This window comes from Mobula hypostoma, chromosome 10 (genome assembly GCF_963921235.1).
Source record: "Mobula hypostoma chromosome 10, sMobHyp1.1, whole genome shotgun sequence".
Classification (NCBI taxonomy): Eukaryota; Metazoa; Chordata; class Chondrichthyes; order Myliobatiformes; family Myliobatidae; genus Mobula; species Mobula hypostoma.
Window position 1 is genome coordinate 5,556,861 of NC_086106.1, and position 18,098 is coordinate 5,574,958.

Consider the following 18,098-nt stretch of genomic DNA (forward strand, 5'->3'; position numbering starts at 1 on the left):
TTGTAAAATACAGCGAAGCCAATTTTCAAAGGCAAACAAGGGCCTCGAAGGCACTAATGAAGATAAATTTTGCACAGTATCTGTTAAAAGGCTAGGCCCATGTTTGGTCTCATTAGAATGCATCAGAAGCCAAATGTAAAATAAAACACCATGAATTTCTGGAAAGAAAGGTTGCTAGAATGCTTTTGACAGCAGCGAGCTGTCAGGGGCTTCCTGGGGGTGTGGCCTCAGCGTAAGAGCGCTCTGCGTTACTTGGACCCAAGGGGCGTCTCTCAGGTGCAGATGATTGGTTCCTCTGGCTCTAGAGAAAGTGAAGGGCAAACTGACCTGTGAGGAAGTCCATGCCAATTTGTGTTCCCCCCTACTGATGTCCAGAGTGAGGTCGGGCGATGAACAGGGCAAGAAGAGAGAGATGTTCCCATTCTCCTTCAAAGTAATGCTTGTCGGATCGAACGTAGCTTAATTTTTTTATTCCAAGGCACAGCGTGGAACAGGCCCTCTCGGCCCAATGAGCCGTGTTGCCTAGCAACCCACCCATTTAACCCTAGCCTAATCACAAGACAATTTACAATGACCAGTTAATCCAAAGAGGTATGAGTAGGTTGTGGGAGGAAACCCACATGGTTATAAGAACATAACAAATAGGAGCAGGAGTCGGCCATCTGGCCCGTCAAGCCTTCTCCGCTGTTCAATAAGATCATGGCTGATCTGGCCATGGACTCATCTCCACTACTATGCAAAAATCTATCCAACTTTGTCTTAAATATATTTACTGAGGTAGCCTCCACTGCTTCATTGGGCAGAGAATTCCACAGAAGTTATCCACACTGGTTCAGGAGCCTGATGTGTGGAATCAGTTCAGAGTTGGGGTGAGTGAAGTTATCCACACTGGTTCAGGAGTCTGATGTGTGGAATCAGTTCGGAGTTGGGGTGAGTGAAGTTATCCACACTGGTTCAGGAGCCTGATGTGTTGAATCAGTTCAGAGTTGGGGTGAGTGAAGTTATCCACACTGGTTCAGGAGTCTGATGTGTTGAATCAGTTCAGAGTTGGGGTGAGTGAAGTTATCCACACTGGTTCAGGAGCCTGATGTGTGGAATCAGTTCAGAGCTGGGATGAGTGAAGTAATCCACACTGGTTCAGGAGCCTGCTGTGTGGAATCAGTTCAGAGTTGGGATGAGTGAAGTAATCCACACTGGTTCAGGAGCCTGATGTGTGGAATCAGTTCATGCTGAGCTGAGTGAACATAAAAATAATAAAGGCATCCGTTAGTCTTGCGAGACCATGGATCTGCTCCTGGAAAGTCTTCACTCTCCAGGGCGCAGGCCTGGGCAAGGTTGTATGGAAGACCGGCGGTTGCCCATGCTGCAAGTCTCCCCTCTCCACGACACCGATGTTGTCCAAGAGAAGGGCATTAGGACCCACACAGCTTGGCACCGGTGTCGTCACAGAGCAATGTCTGGTTAAGTGCCTTGCTCAAGGACACAACACGTCCCCTCAGCTGGGGCTCGAACTCACGACCTTCAGGTCGCTAGTCCAATGCCTTAACCACTGGGCCACGTGAACATAAGAAGATAAGAAATAGGAGCAGGAGTCGGCCATCTGGCCCGTCAAGCCTGCTCCACCATTCAATAAGATCATGGCTGATCTGGCCATGGACTCATCTCCACAAACCTGCCTTTTCCCCATAACCCTTAATTCCCCCATTATGCAAAAATCTATCCAGCCTTGTCTTAAATATATTTACCAAGGTAGCCTCCACTGCTTCAGTGGGCAGAGAATTCCACAGATTCACCAGTCTCTGGGAAAATCAGTTCCTCCTCATCTCTGTCCAAACTTCTTATGGACGGGGCTAGAATTGAGCCCTGAACTCCAGAGCACCGCAAGCTGTAATTTATAGGCATCCATTAGTCTCGTGAGACCATGGATTTGCACCTTGGAAGGTTTCCAGGGTGCAGGCCTGGGCAAGGTTGTATGGAAGACTGGCAGTTGCCCATGCTGCAAGTCTCCCCTCTCCACAACACCGATGTTGTCCAAGGGAAGGGCAAGGGCCGATACAGCTTGGCACCGGTGTCGTCGCAGAGCAATGTGTGGTTAAGTGCCTTGCTCAAGGACACGACACGTTCCCTCGGCTGGGGCTCGAACTCACAACCTTCAGATCACTAGACGAATGCCTTAACCACTTGGCTACGCGCCAATAGCGCCGTGCTAACTGCTACGCTACCGTGATGTCCTTATTTCTCCCTTTCAAACAAGACTAGGTCTGTGATTACAGGTATCATGTCGTCGCACTAATTCAATATTCAAAGATTCAAAGTAAATTTATTATCAAAGTATGTATGAAGTATACAACCCTGAGATTCATCTTCCCACAGATAGTCATGAAACAAAGAAAAACCATGGAACCAACCCCTTCAAAAAAACATCAAACATAAACCCCCCCCCCTCAGACGCAGACGGCAAAAAAAAGAGCGAAGACACAGGTACATGGAGCTCAGAAAAGTAGAGGGCTATGGGTAACCCGAGGTAATTTCTAAGGTAAGGACATGTTCGGCACAGCTTTGTGGGCCAAAGGGCCTGTATTGTGCTGTAAGTTTTCTATATTCTATGTTCTATTAATCAGGCTGTATTTGGAGTATTGTCAACAGTTTTGGGCCCCATATCTCAGGAAGGATGTGTTGTCATTGGAGAGAGTCCAGGAGGAGGTTCATGAGGATGATTCTGGGAATGAAGGGGTTAATATATGAGGAGCGTTTGGCAGCTTTGGGCCTGTACTCACTGGAATTTAGAAGAATGTGGGGGGATCTCTTTGAAAGCTACTGAATGTTGAAAGGACTAGATAAGGTGGATGCGGAGAGGATGTTTCTATGGTGGGGGGGGGGTGGTATCCAGAACTAGAGGGCACAGCCTCAGAATTGAGAGGCGACTCTTTAGAACAGAGGTAAGGAGGAATATTTTTAGTAAATCTGTGGAATTCTCTGCCACAGACTGCAGTGGAGGCCAACTCAGTGCGTATATTTAAGATGGAAGGTGATCATTCTCTGATCGGTCAGGGCATCAAAGGATATGACGAGAAGGCAGCTGTATGGAGTTGAGTGGGACTCAGGATCAGCCATGATGGAATGGCGGAGCAGACTCGATGGGCTGAATGGCCTAATTCTGCTCCGATCTCTTATGGTCAGATAGAAGTAGCAGCCTCTCACATTCTGTATATACTTGATACACTCACTCCTCTGGGCTACAGAAATGGCAGGCGGCTGATGAATCCGTCAATCAGGTTACCAGTGTTACACACTGCACACTGCCCTGTGCAACACTCTCCACGCCAGGTCCCTCACGGTCACGAGCCTCCGTTGTATCCAAGACATCTTAAGGACCCCCACCACCCAGGACATGCCCTCTTCTCATTGTTACCATCAGGGAGGAGGTACAGAAGCCTGAAGGCACACACTCAACAATTCAGGAACAGCTTCTTCCCCTCTGCCATCTGATTTCTGAATGGATACTGAACCCATGAACATCACATCACATTTTTCCCCCTACTTTTGCACTACTTATTTAATTTAGCTATATTTTATATATATCTACATTATATACCTCTACTTATCGTAAATCACAGTATTTTTTCCTTCGGGACGAAAGGTCCCGAGTTCGAATCCAGCCGGCTCCCCTGCACGCTTTCCATCCGTGCTGGGTTACGAGCTGGTGATCTCTTTGGAAACTCACCCGGCAGAAGGCAATGGCAAACCACTGCTGTAACTTGCCTCGTACGCGGTTCCCCACTACGTCAGAGAGCCGTGGAGGGAAATCGTCCGCTAACTGGAGAAACTCCGGATGTGACGTACCTTTCCTTTTATCGTATATTGCATTGTACTGCTGCTGCAAAGTTAACAAATGTCACGACAAATGCCAGTGATATTAAACCTGATTCTGATCCAAGTGGTCCAGAACACAGATCGGAAAAGGCTGCAAAGGGCTGTGGACACAGGCACCTCCATCATAAGTACAAGCCTCCCCACCATTGAGGACATCTTCGAAAAGCAGTGCCAGAAGTAGGTGGGGCCTTCACCATCCACTCATTACTAACCTCCCCTCTCCTCTCCTTATTACAAACCTCCCTCTCCTCTCCTCATTACTAACCTCCCTCTCCTCTCCTCATTACTAACCTCCCCTCTCCTCTCCTTATTACAAACCTCCCTCTCCTCTCCTCATTACTAACATCCCCTCTCCCTCTCCTCATTACTAATCTCCCCTCTCCTCATTAAAAACCTCCCCTCTCCTCTCATTACTAACATCCCCTCTCCCTCTCCTCATTACTAACCTCCCTCTCCTCTCATTACTAACCTCCCCTCTCCTCATTACAAACCTCCCCTCTCCTCATTACTAACCTCCCCCCTCTCCTCATTACTAACTCCCCTCTCCTCATTACTAACCTCCCCCCTCTCCTCATTACTAACTCCCCTCTCCTCTCCTCGTTACAAACCTCCCTCTCCTCTCCTCATTACAAACCTCCCCTCTCCTCTCTTCATTACTAACCTCCTCTCTCCTCCCCATTACAAACCTCCCCTCTCCTCTCATTACTAACATCCCCTCTCCCTCTCCTCATTACTAATCTCCCCTCTCCTCTCATTACTAACCTCCCCTCTCCTCTCCTCATTACTAACCTCCCTTCTCCTCATTACTAACCTTCCCTCTCCTCTCCTCGTTACAAACCTCCCTTCTCCTCATTACTAACCTCCCCCTCCCTCTCCTCATTACTAACCTCCCCTTTCCCTCTCCTCATTACTAACCTCCTCTCTCCTCTCCTCATTACTAATCTCCCCTCTCCTCTCCTCATTACTAACCTCGGTAAGGAGGTACAGGAGCCTGAAGATGCTCACTCAATATTTAAGAACAGCTTCTTCCCTTTTGCTATGAGATTGCATGAACACAACAGCACTATTTTCCCCTCTTTTTGCACTATATATGTTTAAAATAAATTTCTTGTAATTTATGGTGATTTTTATGTATTACATTGTACTGGTGCTGCAGAACATCAAATCTCACGTCATGAACAACAAACAAAGAACAGTCCAGCACTGGGCAGGCCATCTGATCCACAATGTTCTGCTGAAGCAGCTAAAAAGCAAATTAAAAACACACAAACACTAATCCCTCCTACCTACACCATGTCCTTATCCCTCCATCTTCCTCACATCCATGTGCCTATCCAAACGTCTCTTAAAAGCCTCTGATGGATTTGCACCTAACACCATACCAGGCAGCCCAGATCAGGCCTCCACTACTCTGAGTAAAAAAACTTACCCCTCACATCCGACTTGAACCTACCCCCTCTGCCCTTCAATGCATGCCCTCTGGAATTAGATACTTGTACTCCAAAAGACAGAGTCCAATCTGTCTGTACCTCTTGTAATCTTATTAACCTCTATCAGATTTCTGACATTCCAGAGAAAACAGCCCAAATTTATCCAGCCTCTCGTGATAACACATGCTCTCTAAACCAGGCAGCATCCTGGTAAACCTCTTCTGCACCCTCTCCAAAGCCTCAACATCCTTCCTATAGTGAGGCAACCAGAACTGTATGCAATACTCCAGATGTGTCCTGACCAGAGTTTCAGAAAGTTGCAACATAACCTCTTGACTTTTGAACTCAATGACTCAACTAATAAAGGCAAGTATTCCATAAACCTTCTTAACCACTCTATCGACCTGTGTAGCCACTTTCAAGGATTTATGATCCCAAGATCTCTCTGCTTATCAACACCATTAAGGATCTTGTCTTTAACAGCCTACTGTCTCCTTGCATTTGCCCTAGCGAGATGAAACAGCTCACATGAATCTGGGTTAAACTCCATCTGCCATTTCTCTGCCCATATCTGCAACTGATCTATATTGTGCTGTGTTCTTTGCTTCTATGCTATCCACAGCTCCACCAATCATGTGTCAGTGGTAATAAACCTGATTCATATTCTTTTGTAAAGGCGAAAGACCCTACTTTAATATCTAATTAATTCACGAGAATGATCCCAGGAATGAAAGGGTTAACATATGGTTCTGGTCTTATAATCACTGGAGCTTAGAAGAATGAAGGGGGGAATCTCATTGAAACCTATCAAATATTGAAAGGTCTGGATAGAATGGATGTGGAGAGGATGTTCCCTATAATGGGGGAGTCCAGGACCAGAGGACACAGCCTCAGAATAGAGGGAAGTTCATTTAGAACGGAGATGAGGAGAGACTTCTGTAGCCAGATGGTGGTGAACTTGTGGAATTCATCGCCACAGATGGCTGCGGAGGCCAAGTCATTGGGTATATTTGAGGCAGAGGTTGACAGATTCTTGGTTAATCAGGGTGCCAAAGGTTACGGGGAGAAGGCAGGAGGATGGCATTGAGGGGGATGATGGAATGGCAGAGCAGACTCTGTGAGCCGGATGGTCTACTTCTGCTCTGAGTCTTATGGTCTTATCTACTGACCATGTAGAGTTGAGGGAGCACTGCACTGGAAGTGTCTGCATGGATGTATCTAGTTCTGAGTCACAGCTGGAATATTCTGACTCAGAAGTGAACATCCTCCCTCTCTCTCTTTCTCTCGTAAGTCTCCATCTGTCTGAGACTTTCTAAGGCATCGGTCAGAACACAGGGTGAGAAGGTCGACTGTACTCTATTCCATAGACGCTTCCTGGCCTGCTGAGATCCTCCAGCATTTTGTGTGTGTTGCTTTGGATCTCCAGCATCTGCAGATCTTCTCTTGTTTGCGATTCGAACACTGAAAGGCCGAGATAGAATGGATGTGGAGAGGACGTTTCCTCCGGTGGGTGAATCTGGGACCAGAGGGCACAGCCTCAGAACAGAGAGTTGTCCATTTATTATAGAGATGAGGAGGAATTCCTTTACTCTAAGAGTGGTGAATCTGTGGAATACATTGCCACGGATGGCTGTGGAGGCCAAGTCATTGAGTATAATTGAGGAGGAGGTTGATAGATTCTTGATTAGTCAGGGTGTTAAAGGTTATGGTAAGAAGACAGAAGAATGGGGTTGAGTAGAATAATAAATCAGCCATGATGGAATGGCGGAGCAGACTCGATGGGCCGAATGGCTTGATTCTGCTCCTATGTCTTATGGTCTTAATCTATCCAGATTCAAATCATAGACACAAGAGATTCTGCAGACGCTGCAAGTCTTGAGCAACAGACACAAAACATTGGAAGATCTCAGCAAGTCAGGTAGCATCTATGGAGGGGGCTGAGACTCTATCGAGACTGTTTATTCCCCTCCCGAGATGCTGCCTGACTTTCTGTGCTCCTCTGGCAGTGTGTGTGTGTGTGTGTGTGTGCGCGACACTAATTGATCTGATCATTGTGAAGCTGTTGCGTATGAGACTTGCTGTACATAAAGTGGTTGTCATGGTATGTTACCATGAGACACACAATTAGGCCATTCAGTCGCAAACAACAGGAATTCTGCAGATGCTGGAAATTCAAGCAACATACATCAAAGTTGCTGGTGAACGCAGCAGGCCAGGCAGCATCTGTAGGAAGAGGTGCAGTCGACGTTTCAGGCCGAGACCCTTCGTCAGGACTAACTGAAGGAAGAGTGAGTAAGGGATTTGAAAGTTGGAGGGGGAGGGGGAGATCCAAAATGATAGGAGAAGACAGGAGGGGGAGGGATGGAGCCGAGAGCTGGACAGGTGATAGGCAAAAGGGGATACGAGAGGATCATGGGACTGGAGGTCCGGGAAGAAAGACAAGGAGGCGGGGGGTGACCCAGAGGATGGGCAAGAGGTATATTCAGAGGGATAGAGGGAGAAAAAGGAGAGTGAGAGAAAGAATGTGTGGATGTCCAGTCCTTATATACTTCCATCCCCCATCAGGAAGGTCTCAAAGCTCTACGCTTCTTTTTGGATTCCAGACCTAATCAGTTCCCCTCTACCACCACTCTGCTCCGCCTAGCGGAATTAGTCCTTACTCTTAATAATTTCTCCTTTGGCTCCTCTCACTTCCTCCAAACTAAAGGTGTAGCTATGGGCACCCGTATGGGTCCTAGCTATGCCTGCCTTTTTGTTAGGTTTGTGGAACAATCTATGTTCCGTGCCTATTCTGGTATCTGTCCCCCACTTTTCCTTCACTACATCGACGACTGCATTGGCGCTGCTTCCTGCACGCATGCAGAACTCGTTGACTTTATTAACTTTGCCTCCAACTTTCACCCTGCCCTCAAGTTTATCTGGTCCATTTCCGACACCTCCCTCCCCTTTCTAGATCTTTCTGTCTCTGTCTCTGGAGACAGCTTATCCATTGATGTCTACTATAAGCCTACTGACTCTCACAGCTATCTGGACTATTCCTCTTCTCACCCTGTCTCTTGCAAAAACGCCATCCCCTTCTCGCAATTCCTCCGTCTCCGCCGCATCTGCTCTCAGGATGAGGCTTTTCATTCTAGGACGAGGGAGATGTCTTCCTTTTTTAAAGAAAGGGGCTTCCCTTCCTCCACTATCAACTCTGCTCTTAAACGCATCTCCCCCATTTCACGTACATCTGCTCTCACTCCATCCTCCCACCACCCCACTAGGAATAGGGTTCCCCTGGTCCTCACTTACCACCCCACCAGCCTCCGGGTCCAACATATTATTCTCCGTAACTTCCGCCACCTCCAACGGGATCCCACCACTAAGCACATCTTTCCCTCCCCCCCCCTGCATTCCGCAGGGATTGCTCCCTACACAACTCCCTTGTCCATTCGTCCCCCCCCCATCCCTCCCCACTGATCTCCCTCCTGGCACTTATCCGTGTAAGCGGAACAAGTGCTACACATGCCCTTACACTTCCTCCCTTACCACCATTCAGGGCCCCAAACAGTCCTTCCAGTGAGGCATCACTTCACCTGTGAGTCGGCTGGGGTGATATACTGCGTCCGGTGCTCCCAATGTGGCCTTTTATATATTGGCGAGACCCGACGCAGACTGGGAGACCGCTTTGCTGAACATCTACGCTCTGTCCGCCAGAGAAAGCGGGATCTCCCAGTGGCCACACATTTTAATTCCACATCCCATTCCCATTCTGACATGTCTATCCACGGCCTCCTCTACTATAAAGATGAAGCCACACTCAGGTTGGAGGAACAACACCTTATATTCCGTCTGGGTAGCCTCCAACCTGATGGCATGAACATTGACTTCTCTAACTTCCGCTAGGCCCCACCTCCCCCTCGTACCCCATCTGTTACTCATTTTTATGCACACATTCTTTCACTCTCCTTTTTCTCCCTCTGTCCCTCTGAATATACCTCTTGCTCATCCTCTGGGTTCCCCCCCCCCCGCTTGTCTTTCTTCCCGGACCTCCTGTCCCATGATCCTCTCGTATCCCCTTTTGCCAATCACCTGTCCAGCTCTCGGCTCTATCCCTCCCCCTCCTGTCTTCTCCTATCATTTTGGATCTCCCCCTCCCCCTCCAACTTTCAAATCTCTTACTCACTCTTCCTTCAGTTAGTCCTGACGAAGGGTCTCGGCCTGAAACGTCGACTGCACCTCTTCCTACAGATGCTGCTTGGCCTGCTGCGTTCACCAGCAACTTTGATGTATTAGGCCATTCAGTCCATCAGATGCATTCTGTCATTCAGTCAAGGTTGATTTTTTTCACCCACTTCTATTCTCCCGCCTCCCCATAACCCTTAGCTCTATTTACCAACCAAGAAGTTCAAAGTAAATTTATAATCAAAGTGCATATATGTCACTATATACAACTCTGGGATTCATTTTCTTGTGGGCATACTCAATAAATCCAGTAACCACAATAGAATCACTGAAACACCACACTCACTTAGGCATTCAACCTGTGAGCAAAAGACAATAACAGCAAAGAGCAAAAGACAACTATGCAAATAAAAAAAGGAATTAAAAAGTAGTAATAATGATAATAATAATAAATATTAAATATTATAATAATTAGTGTGTAAGGTTATGAGAGGTATTGAACGTGTGGAGCAGGAGGCTTTTTCCCAAGGCTGAAGTGGCTAACACAAGGAGGCATAGTTTTAAGATGCTTGGAAATGGGTACCGAGGAGATGTCAGGGGTAAGTTTTTCACGCAGAGTGCTGGGTGCATGGAATGCACTGCCAGCGGTGGTGGAAGCAGATACAATAGGGTCTTTTAAGAGCCTCTTAGATAGGTACATGGAACTTAGAAAATTAGAGGGCTATGGGCTAGGGAAATTCTGGGCAGTTTCTAGAGTAGGTTACATGGTCAGCACAACATTGTGGGCCGAAGGGCCTGTAATATGCTGTATATTTCCATGTTCTATGTAAATAAATAACCAATAAATATCGAGAACATGAGATGAAGAGTCCTTGAAAGTGAGTCCATTGGTTGTGTGAATAGTTCAGCGATTGGGCAAGTGAAGTTGAGGGGAATTATTCCCTTTTGTCTAGAGCCTGATGGTTGAGGAGTACTAACTGTTCCTCGGCCTGGTGGTGTGAGTCCTGAGGCTCCCGTACCTTCTTCCTGATGGCAGCAGTAAGAAGAGAGCATGTCCTGGGTGGTGGAGGTCCCTGATGATGGATGCTGCTTTCCTGTGACAATGCTTTGTGTAGATGTGCTCAGTGGAGGGGAGGGCTTTACCTGTGATGGACTGGACTATATCCACCACTTATTGTAGGATTTTCCATTCGAGGGTATGAGTGTTTCCAGACAAGGCTGTGATGCAGCCAGTCAATATACTCTCCACTCCACATCTATAGAAGATCTGATGAAAGACATTCTTGCCATAGAGGGAATACAAAGAAGGTTCACCAGATGATTCCTGGGATGGCAGGACTTTCATATGATGAAAGACTGGATCAACTAGGCTTATACTCATTGGAATTTAGAAGATTGAAGGGGGATCTTATTGAAAGGTATAAAATCCTAAAGGGATTGGACAGACTAGATGCAGGAAGATTGTTCCCGATGTTGGGGAAGTCCAGAACGAGGGGTCACAGTTTGAGGATAAAGGGGAAGCCTTTTAGGACCGAGATGAGGAATAACTCCTTCACATAGAGAGTGGTGAATCTGTGGAATTCTCTGCCACAGGAAACAGTTGAGGCCAGTTCATTGGCTATATTTAAGAGGGAGTTAGATATGGCCCTTGTGGCTAAAGGGATCGGGGGTATGGAGAGAAGGCTGGTACAGGGTTCTGAGTTGGATGATCAGCCATGATCATACTGAATGGCGGCGCAGGCTCGAAGGGCCGAATGGCCTACTCCTGCACCTATTTTCTATGTTTCTATGTTTCTATCTATGAATCTCTGTCTTATGTACTCATAATGACTTGGTGTCCACAACCCGTCTGTGGCGATGAATTTTGCAGGTTGAAGAAATTGTTTCTCATCTCAGTTTTAAAGGGGATTTCCATTTATCCTGAGGCTGTGCCCTTGGATCCTGGACCCCCCACTAACTGAAATATCCTCTCGATGTCCACTCTATCCAGGCCATAAAAGGGGGGCCATATCTTGATGCCCGTGAAATATTTTCGCATATCTTGAAGGGTGTCATAGAAATTTTGAAAATCACTGTTGCTGTTTTGATGCTGAAAGCAGCCAATTTAGATTGGAGGCATAGATCGAGTGGGCAGCCAGACTTTTTCCAAGGGTGGAAGTGGCTCATACAAGTGAGGGGGTGGGGGAATAATTTTAAGGTGATTTGAGGAAAGTATGGGGGGGGGATTTCGGAGGTAAGGTCTTACACAGAGAGTGGTTTGTTTGTGGAATTCACTGCCAGGGTGGTGCTAGAGACAGGTTAATTAGGGGCAATTAAGAAACTCTTAGATAGGCACATAGGAAGGCTAAATGGGAGGGAAGGGTTAGGTTGATCCTGGAGCAGGGAAAAAGGTCGGCACAACATTGTGGGCCGAAGGGCCTGTAATGTTCTATGTTCTAATTGTTGGCTATTATTTTTGTTCTAGATGTTGTTGGTGTTATTTGAGGGAGGAAGTCCATTCCAGAGCCTTGATCTCAGGTATCCTCATCTTTTAAAAACAATACACTGGTGCTTTCTCAGTTCTAGAGGACCCATAACATACCCAAGAAACAACCTAGCCAGGACCCTCTACTGTAATGCATGAGGGGTGACCTCATTGAAACCTATCAAAAGGTGAGAGGCCTTGATAGAATGGATGTGGAGAGGATGGTACCTATGGTGGGAGAGTCTAAAACCAGAGGACACAGCCTTAGAATAGAGGGGTGTCCTTTTAGAATGGAGATGAGGAGGAATTTCTTTAGCTAAAGAGTGGGGAGTCAGTGGAATTTGTTGCCACAGGCAGCTGTGAAGGCCAAGTCTTAATGTATATTTAAGGCAGAGGTTAATAGATTCTTGATTGGTCAGGGCATGAAGGGATACAGGGTGAAGGCAGGAGACTGGGGCTGAGAGGAAAATTGGGTCAGCCATGATGAAATGATAGAGCAGACTCGATGGGCCAAATGGCCTAACTTTACTCCTATATCTTAGGGTTTTATGGCAATGGTACAAGCTGGGTTGAAGGGTTGGTGGTAGGGTGGAGGGGGAGACTGAAGCAGAAGAGAGATCCAGGTTGGTGTGTGTCCCACCACAGAGTTCGTTGAGAAAGGGGATCATCTGCACTTTTTAACGTCTTTTTATCCTTGCCTGCCACTCATGGATTGAAGGAATTTCACATCACAGACGGAATAGTATTCGGGAAGACAGGGATCAGCGTGTAAATCGGAGCGCCACGCTAACTTGGAGCTGGTAAATACAGGGATATAATTGCACGGAACATGCTTAACACCTGTAGAGAGAATGGAACTGCGACAGACAGCGAGAGCCCACAAACTGTGGCATGAACATCTGGCAAATGGTCCTGGAGTTAACAGGTGTCATTCATAGTAGCTTCAATCCTTGCCGTCAGTGGGACAGGGAGCTGGATCCCAATGCGTCCCACCAGGACCCGTCAACTGTTGCATGAGGATAGGCCGAGTTGTTCCAAGCCGCCTGGAGGAACTTTCCTTCTCTTTTTAACCCTTTCCCTGCTGAATAAACAGCGACTCTGCGCAGTAAGGCAGGTTCAGTCCTCCCCCGCTGAATAAACTGGCTCTGTGCAGTCACCCAAAGTTTAACCATTTTGCTGCTGGATAAATGGTGACTCCGTACAGGAGCAGGTTTTAATCGTTTCCCTGCTAAATGACTGTGTACAGTTACATCAGGAAAATAATGCACTATTTGTTCATTAAGAACTGTGGCTTATGACGTGGGTGATCGTGGTCTTTTCGTGACCATGGCTGTTCTTGGCAAATTTTTCTACATATGTGATTTACCATTGTCTCCTTCTGGGCAGTGTCTGTACAAGATGGGTGACCCCCAACCATTATCAATACTCTTCAGAGATTGCCTACCTGGAGTCAGTGGTTGCATAACCAGGACGTGTGATGTGCACCACATGCCCTTATGACCGTCCACCACCTGCTCCCATGGGGGGCTAAGCAGGTGCTACACCTTGCCCCAGGGTGACCTGCAGGCTAGCGGAGGGAAGGAGCGCCTTACACCTCCTTTGGTAGAGACGTATCTCCACCCGCAAGGCTAATGCGCTGTATAGATATGATTAACTAATTCCCTGATTCCTATACAATTACTTTGTGTTTGACATTTAGATTGTTAAGTAGTGAAACTGTCCAATTCCACTGCGATTAACCCTTGCTCTGCTGAATAAATTAGAATCAGGATGGTGCCAGAGCAAGGCTTAATCAACACAGGTTGTAGATTTGGACTCTAATTCAGGTTTATGGCGTGTTCTGGCTTCTAGTTCCAGCTTTGGTTGCTCTTTTTTTTTGTTGCAACTGTTTGGTGGATTTTTGAAACCGGGCGACCTGCTGATAATGACCACTGAGCTGCACCACACTGAAATATGCCTTTTGATTTTGTGTCTTATATTCTGTGTTTTCCCTCAGTTGCTTTTTCTCTTGGGGGAGGAGGGAGTTTGGCGTTTGATGTTTTTCTTTGAGCTGATTGGTTCCACGGTTCTTCTTTGTTTCATGGCTGTCTGTGATGAAGACAGATCTTAGGGTTGTATACTGTGTACATTCTTCGATAATAAGTGCACTTTGAATCTTTGAATTAGGTTTATGATGGCCCTTAGGTCATGAAATTTGTTGTTTTGTGGCAGCAGAACAGTGTAATACATAAAAAAAGATACCATAAGTACACTCAACACACATAAAAGTTGCTGGTGAACGCAGCAGGCCAGGCAGCAGCTCTAGGAAGAGGTACAGTCGACGTTTTGGGCCGAGACCCTTCGTCAGGACTGACTGAAAGAAGAGCTAGTAAGAGATTTTGAAAGTGGGAGCGGGAGGGGGAGATCGCTTGGCTGAACACCTACTCTCTGTCCGCCAGAGAAAGCAGGATCTTCCAGTGGCCACACGTTTTAATTCCACGTCCCATTCCCATTCTGATATGTCTATCCACGGCCTCCTCTACTGTAAAGATGAAGCCACACTCAGGTTGGAGGAACAACACCTTATATTCTGTCTGGGTAGCTTCCAACCTGATGGCATGAACATTGACTTCTCTAACTTCTGCTAATGCCCCACCTCCCCCTCGTACCCCATCCGTTATTTATTTATATACACACGTTCTTTCTCCCTCTCTCCTTTTTCTCCCTCTGTCCCTCTGACTATACCCCTTACCCATCCTCTGGGTTTATCCCCCCTCCCTCTTTTCTTTCTCCCTGGGCCTCCTGTCCCATGATCCTCTCATATCCTTTTTGCCAATCACCTGTCCAGCTCTTGGCTCCATCCCTCCCCCTCCTGTCCTCTCCTGTCATTTTGGATCTCCCCCTCCCTCTCCCACTTTCAAATCTCTTACTAGCTCTTCCTTCAGTTAGTCCTGACGAAGGGTCTCGGCCCGAAACGTTGACTGTACCTCTTCCTAGAGATGCTGCCTGGCCTGCTGTGCTCACCAGCAACTTTGATGTGTGTTGCTTGAAATTCCAGCGTCTGCAGATTTCCTCGTGTTTGCGACTATAAGTACGCTATGGGTAGTGTCATGGGTTCAATGTCCATTCAGAAATCTGACGGTGGAGGGGAAGAAGTTGTTCCTACAATGTTGAGTGTGGGTCCTCAGGCTCCTGTAGCTCCTCCCTGATGGGTGACAGTGACTCTGTTCAGATGTACATCCTGGAACAGTGCTTTGACAGGTGGGCTAAACCAGGTGAGAGAAGCCGATGGTTCTGGTAGCCCGGTGAGTCCGCGACATACCCATTTTAGCCTATGAAGTCAGCTCTGGCGGACTGGGTGGGATGAGATCCATGGTGAGATCCAACGGGTGGGAAGGCGGTTCTGTAACACTCCGTGGAGAGCGGAAGGGGATTTTGGATGATAGAATTGGAGCTCCTGGGTGGCAAGATGGCGCAGTCGGTAATGTGGCGACTCGGGTTCGAGCCTGACCTCCAGCGCCTGCACGTTCTCCGTGTGATCGCGTGCGTTTCGTCTGAGTGCTCCAATTCCAATCCCAATTCCCATCCATATCCCAAAGACGTGCAGGTTGTTAGGTTAATCTGCTGCTGGCAGTTGCATGGGTAACTTTCAAATGCCAGCGAAAATTTTAAAAAAGGGATTAATCTTAGCTTGGTGTAAGTGGGTGGTTGATGGTCAACGGGGATTTGTTGGACTGAAAGACCTACGTCTGTGCTGAATCTCACTTTGACACCAATCCTACACTAAAATTCACCCATCCCCATCATCTCCTCCCACATTCTGCCACTTACCTAGACACTAGTGGCAATTTAACCTGCCTATTAGCATGACTATGGCCTGCCTCATCTGACCGTCTGACCCTGCCCTGTCTGACCCTCTGCTCCACCCCGTCTGAATCTCTGACCCTCTGCCCCCTCCCCATCTGACCCTCTGACCCTTCTCTGCCCTCTCCAACATCATCCCCTGACCACCCCCCCCACCCCACTCTGCCCCATCCGACCATCTGGCTTCACCAAATCCTCTGCTCAACACCAGCCCATCAGAAGAAAACCCCTCCCCTCCCGACACCACTTCCCCTGTCCCTCTCGTGCCGGTGCATACAGATATCTGCACTCAGTCATCTCTCCAGAACCTCAGTGCCTCATTCCCTAGCAGGCCAGGCCACAGGGAAGGGAGGGCCATCGGACATGCGGGAGATTAAAAAGCTCTGGCAGAGGACGGTCTGCCGGACGATGCTGAGGATGTTCTACGAGTCTGTGGTGGCCAGTACGATCATGTTTGCTGTTGTGTGCTGGGGCAGCAGGCTGAGGGTAGCAGACACCAACAGAATCAACAAACTCATTTGTAAGGCCAGTGATGTTGTGGGGGTGGAACTGGACTCTCTGACGGTGGTGTCTGAAAAGAGGATGCTGTCTAAGTTGCATGCCATCTTGGACAATGTCTCCTATCCACTACATAATGTACTGGTTGGGCACAGGAGTACATTCAGCCAGAGACTCATTCCACCGAGATGCAACACAGAGCATCATAGGAAGTCATTCCTGCCTGTGGCCATCAAACTTTACAACTCCCCCCCTTGGAGGGTCAGACACCCTGAGCCAATAGGCTGGTCCTGGCTGGCATAATTTACATATTACTATTTAATTATTTATGGTTTTATTACTATTTAATTATTTATGGTGCAACTGTAACAAAAATCAATTTCCCCCGGGATCAGTAAAGTATGACTATGACTATGGTGGTCAGGTTCCTACCCCCACGCACAGTCTTGTTGGCTTTGCTGCCAGGAATTCTGAGCCGTAAACGATGGTAATGATGTTCGGTTTATAGGTAAGTGTTTATCTTATTGTGTCGGGCTTAAGGCGGTTAATAATCAGCTTCGGTTATCTGCAGTCCAGTTCCTAGCAGAGGGAGAGACGCTGCCCTCAAATCTACCGCTAATTGGGTATAATTCAGTGATCTGTCTTCACGGAGCCAAGGATGCAGAGCGAGTTACCCTGCACCGGTCCGGACTATATGCCTATATATTTTGCGTGATTGTATTATTGATATATGTGTGGACTGGGCCTTAAACCGCGGAGCCGCCTGTTCACAGCCACCGGGAGAGCGGCGTCGGAGTCAATGTACTCCACCAGGGGCAGTCTGGCACCCTGTCCAGGATGGAGTCAGCGCTGTTCCCCCACCCCCCCAACCCACCAGTGTTTGCTCAGCAGAAGTCAAGCTCTGTCACGGTTTGTCTGCGGATTTTGGCAGCATCGGACGGCTTGAGTTTGGTATCTTTTATTGAGTGGCTGTACCCTTCTATCTTATACAAGCTATGTGTGCTTTATGCTGTCTGTGACTGTTGGTTCTGTGTTTTGTACCTTGACCCCGGAGTAGTACTATCTTGTTTGGCTGTATTCATGGGTATTCATGACAGTTAAACTTGGATTGAGTTGAAATGAACTCACAATGGTGTGGCTTGTGGTAGACATGAGGGGTGGGTATCAGCGCACACTTAACAGGGCTGCACAGTGGCGCAGAGTTCAGAGCCGCTACCTCATAGCTCTGGAGACCTGGGTCAGTCTTGACCTCTGGAACTGCCTGAGTGGAGTTTGCATGCTGGCTGTGTGGGAGCTTCTCCCCCCCCCAACCCCGACCAACCACCCCTGGGTACTTTGGTTTCCCACCTCATTGTAAATATATACAGGCTGGAAGTTAGAATTATAGGGGATGTGGGGAGAAAAGTGGAAATGGAATCACTCTGTGGGCTGGCATCAATTCCATGGCAACACGCACAAAATGCTGGGGGAACTCAGCAGGCCAGGCAGCATCTATGGAGATGAATAAACAGTCGACGTTTCAAGCTGAAACCCTTCCTCAGGACTGGAAAGGAAGGGGAAAGACGCCAGAATAAAAAGGTGGGAGGAGTGGAAGGAGGATAGCTGGAAGGTGAAAGGTGAAGCCAGGTGGGTGGGAAATGAAAGCCAAGGATTGAAGGAGGAGTTTGATAGGAGAGGAGAGTGGACCAGAGGAGAAAGGGAAGGAGGAGGGGACCCAGCAGGCAGTGAAGAAAGCTAATGGCATGCTGGCCTTCATAACAAGGAGAACTGAGTATAAGAGCAAAGAGGTCCTTCTGCAGCTGTACAGGGCCCTGGTGAGACCACAC

General features: G+C 47.8%; 1 protein-coding gene across 6 annotated transcripts in view; it reads left to right on the forward strand.

Moving 5' to 3' along the window:
- The window catches only part of LOC134352622 (neuronal PAS domain-containing protein 3-like), a 751,612-nt gene that overhangs the window by 74,355 nt on the left and 659,159 nt on the right, over positions 1–18,098 (forward strand). The window contains exon 2 of one of the 6 annotated variants that reach the window (XM_063059934.1): positions 11,932–11,984. The exons of the other annotated variants lie outside the window; for them this stretch is intronic. The gene's annotated coding sequence lies outside the window, so the exon portion shown is untranslated. The remainder of the gene's footprint in view (positions 1–11,931; positions 11,985–18,098) is intronic. 6 annotated transcript variants of the gene reach the window in all.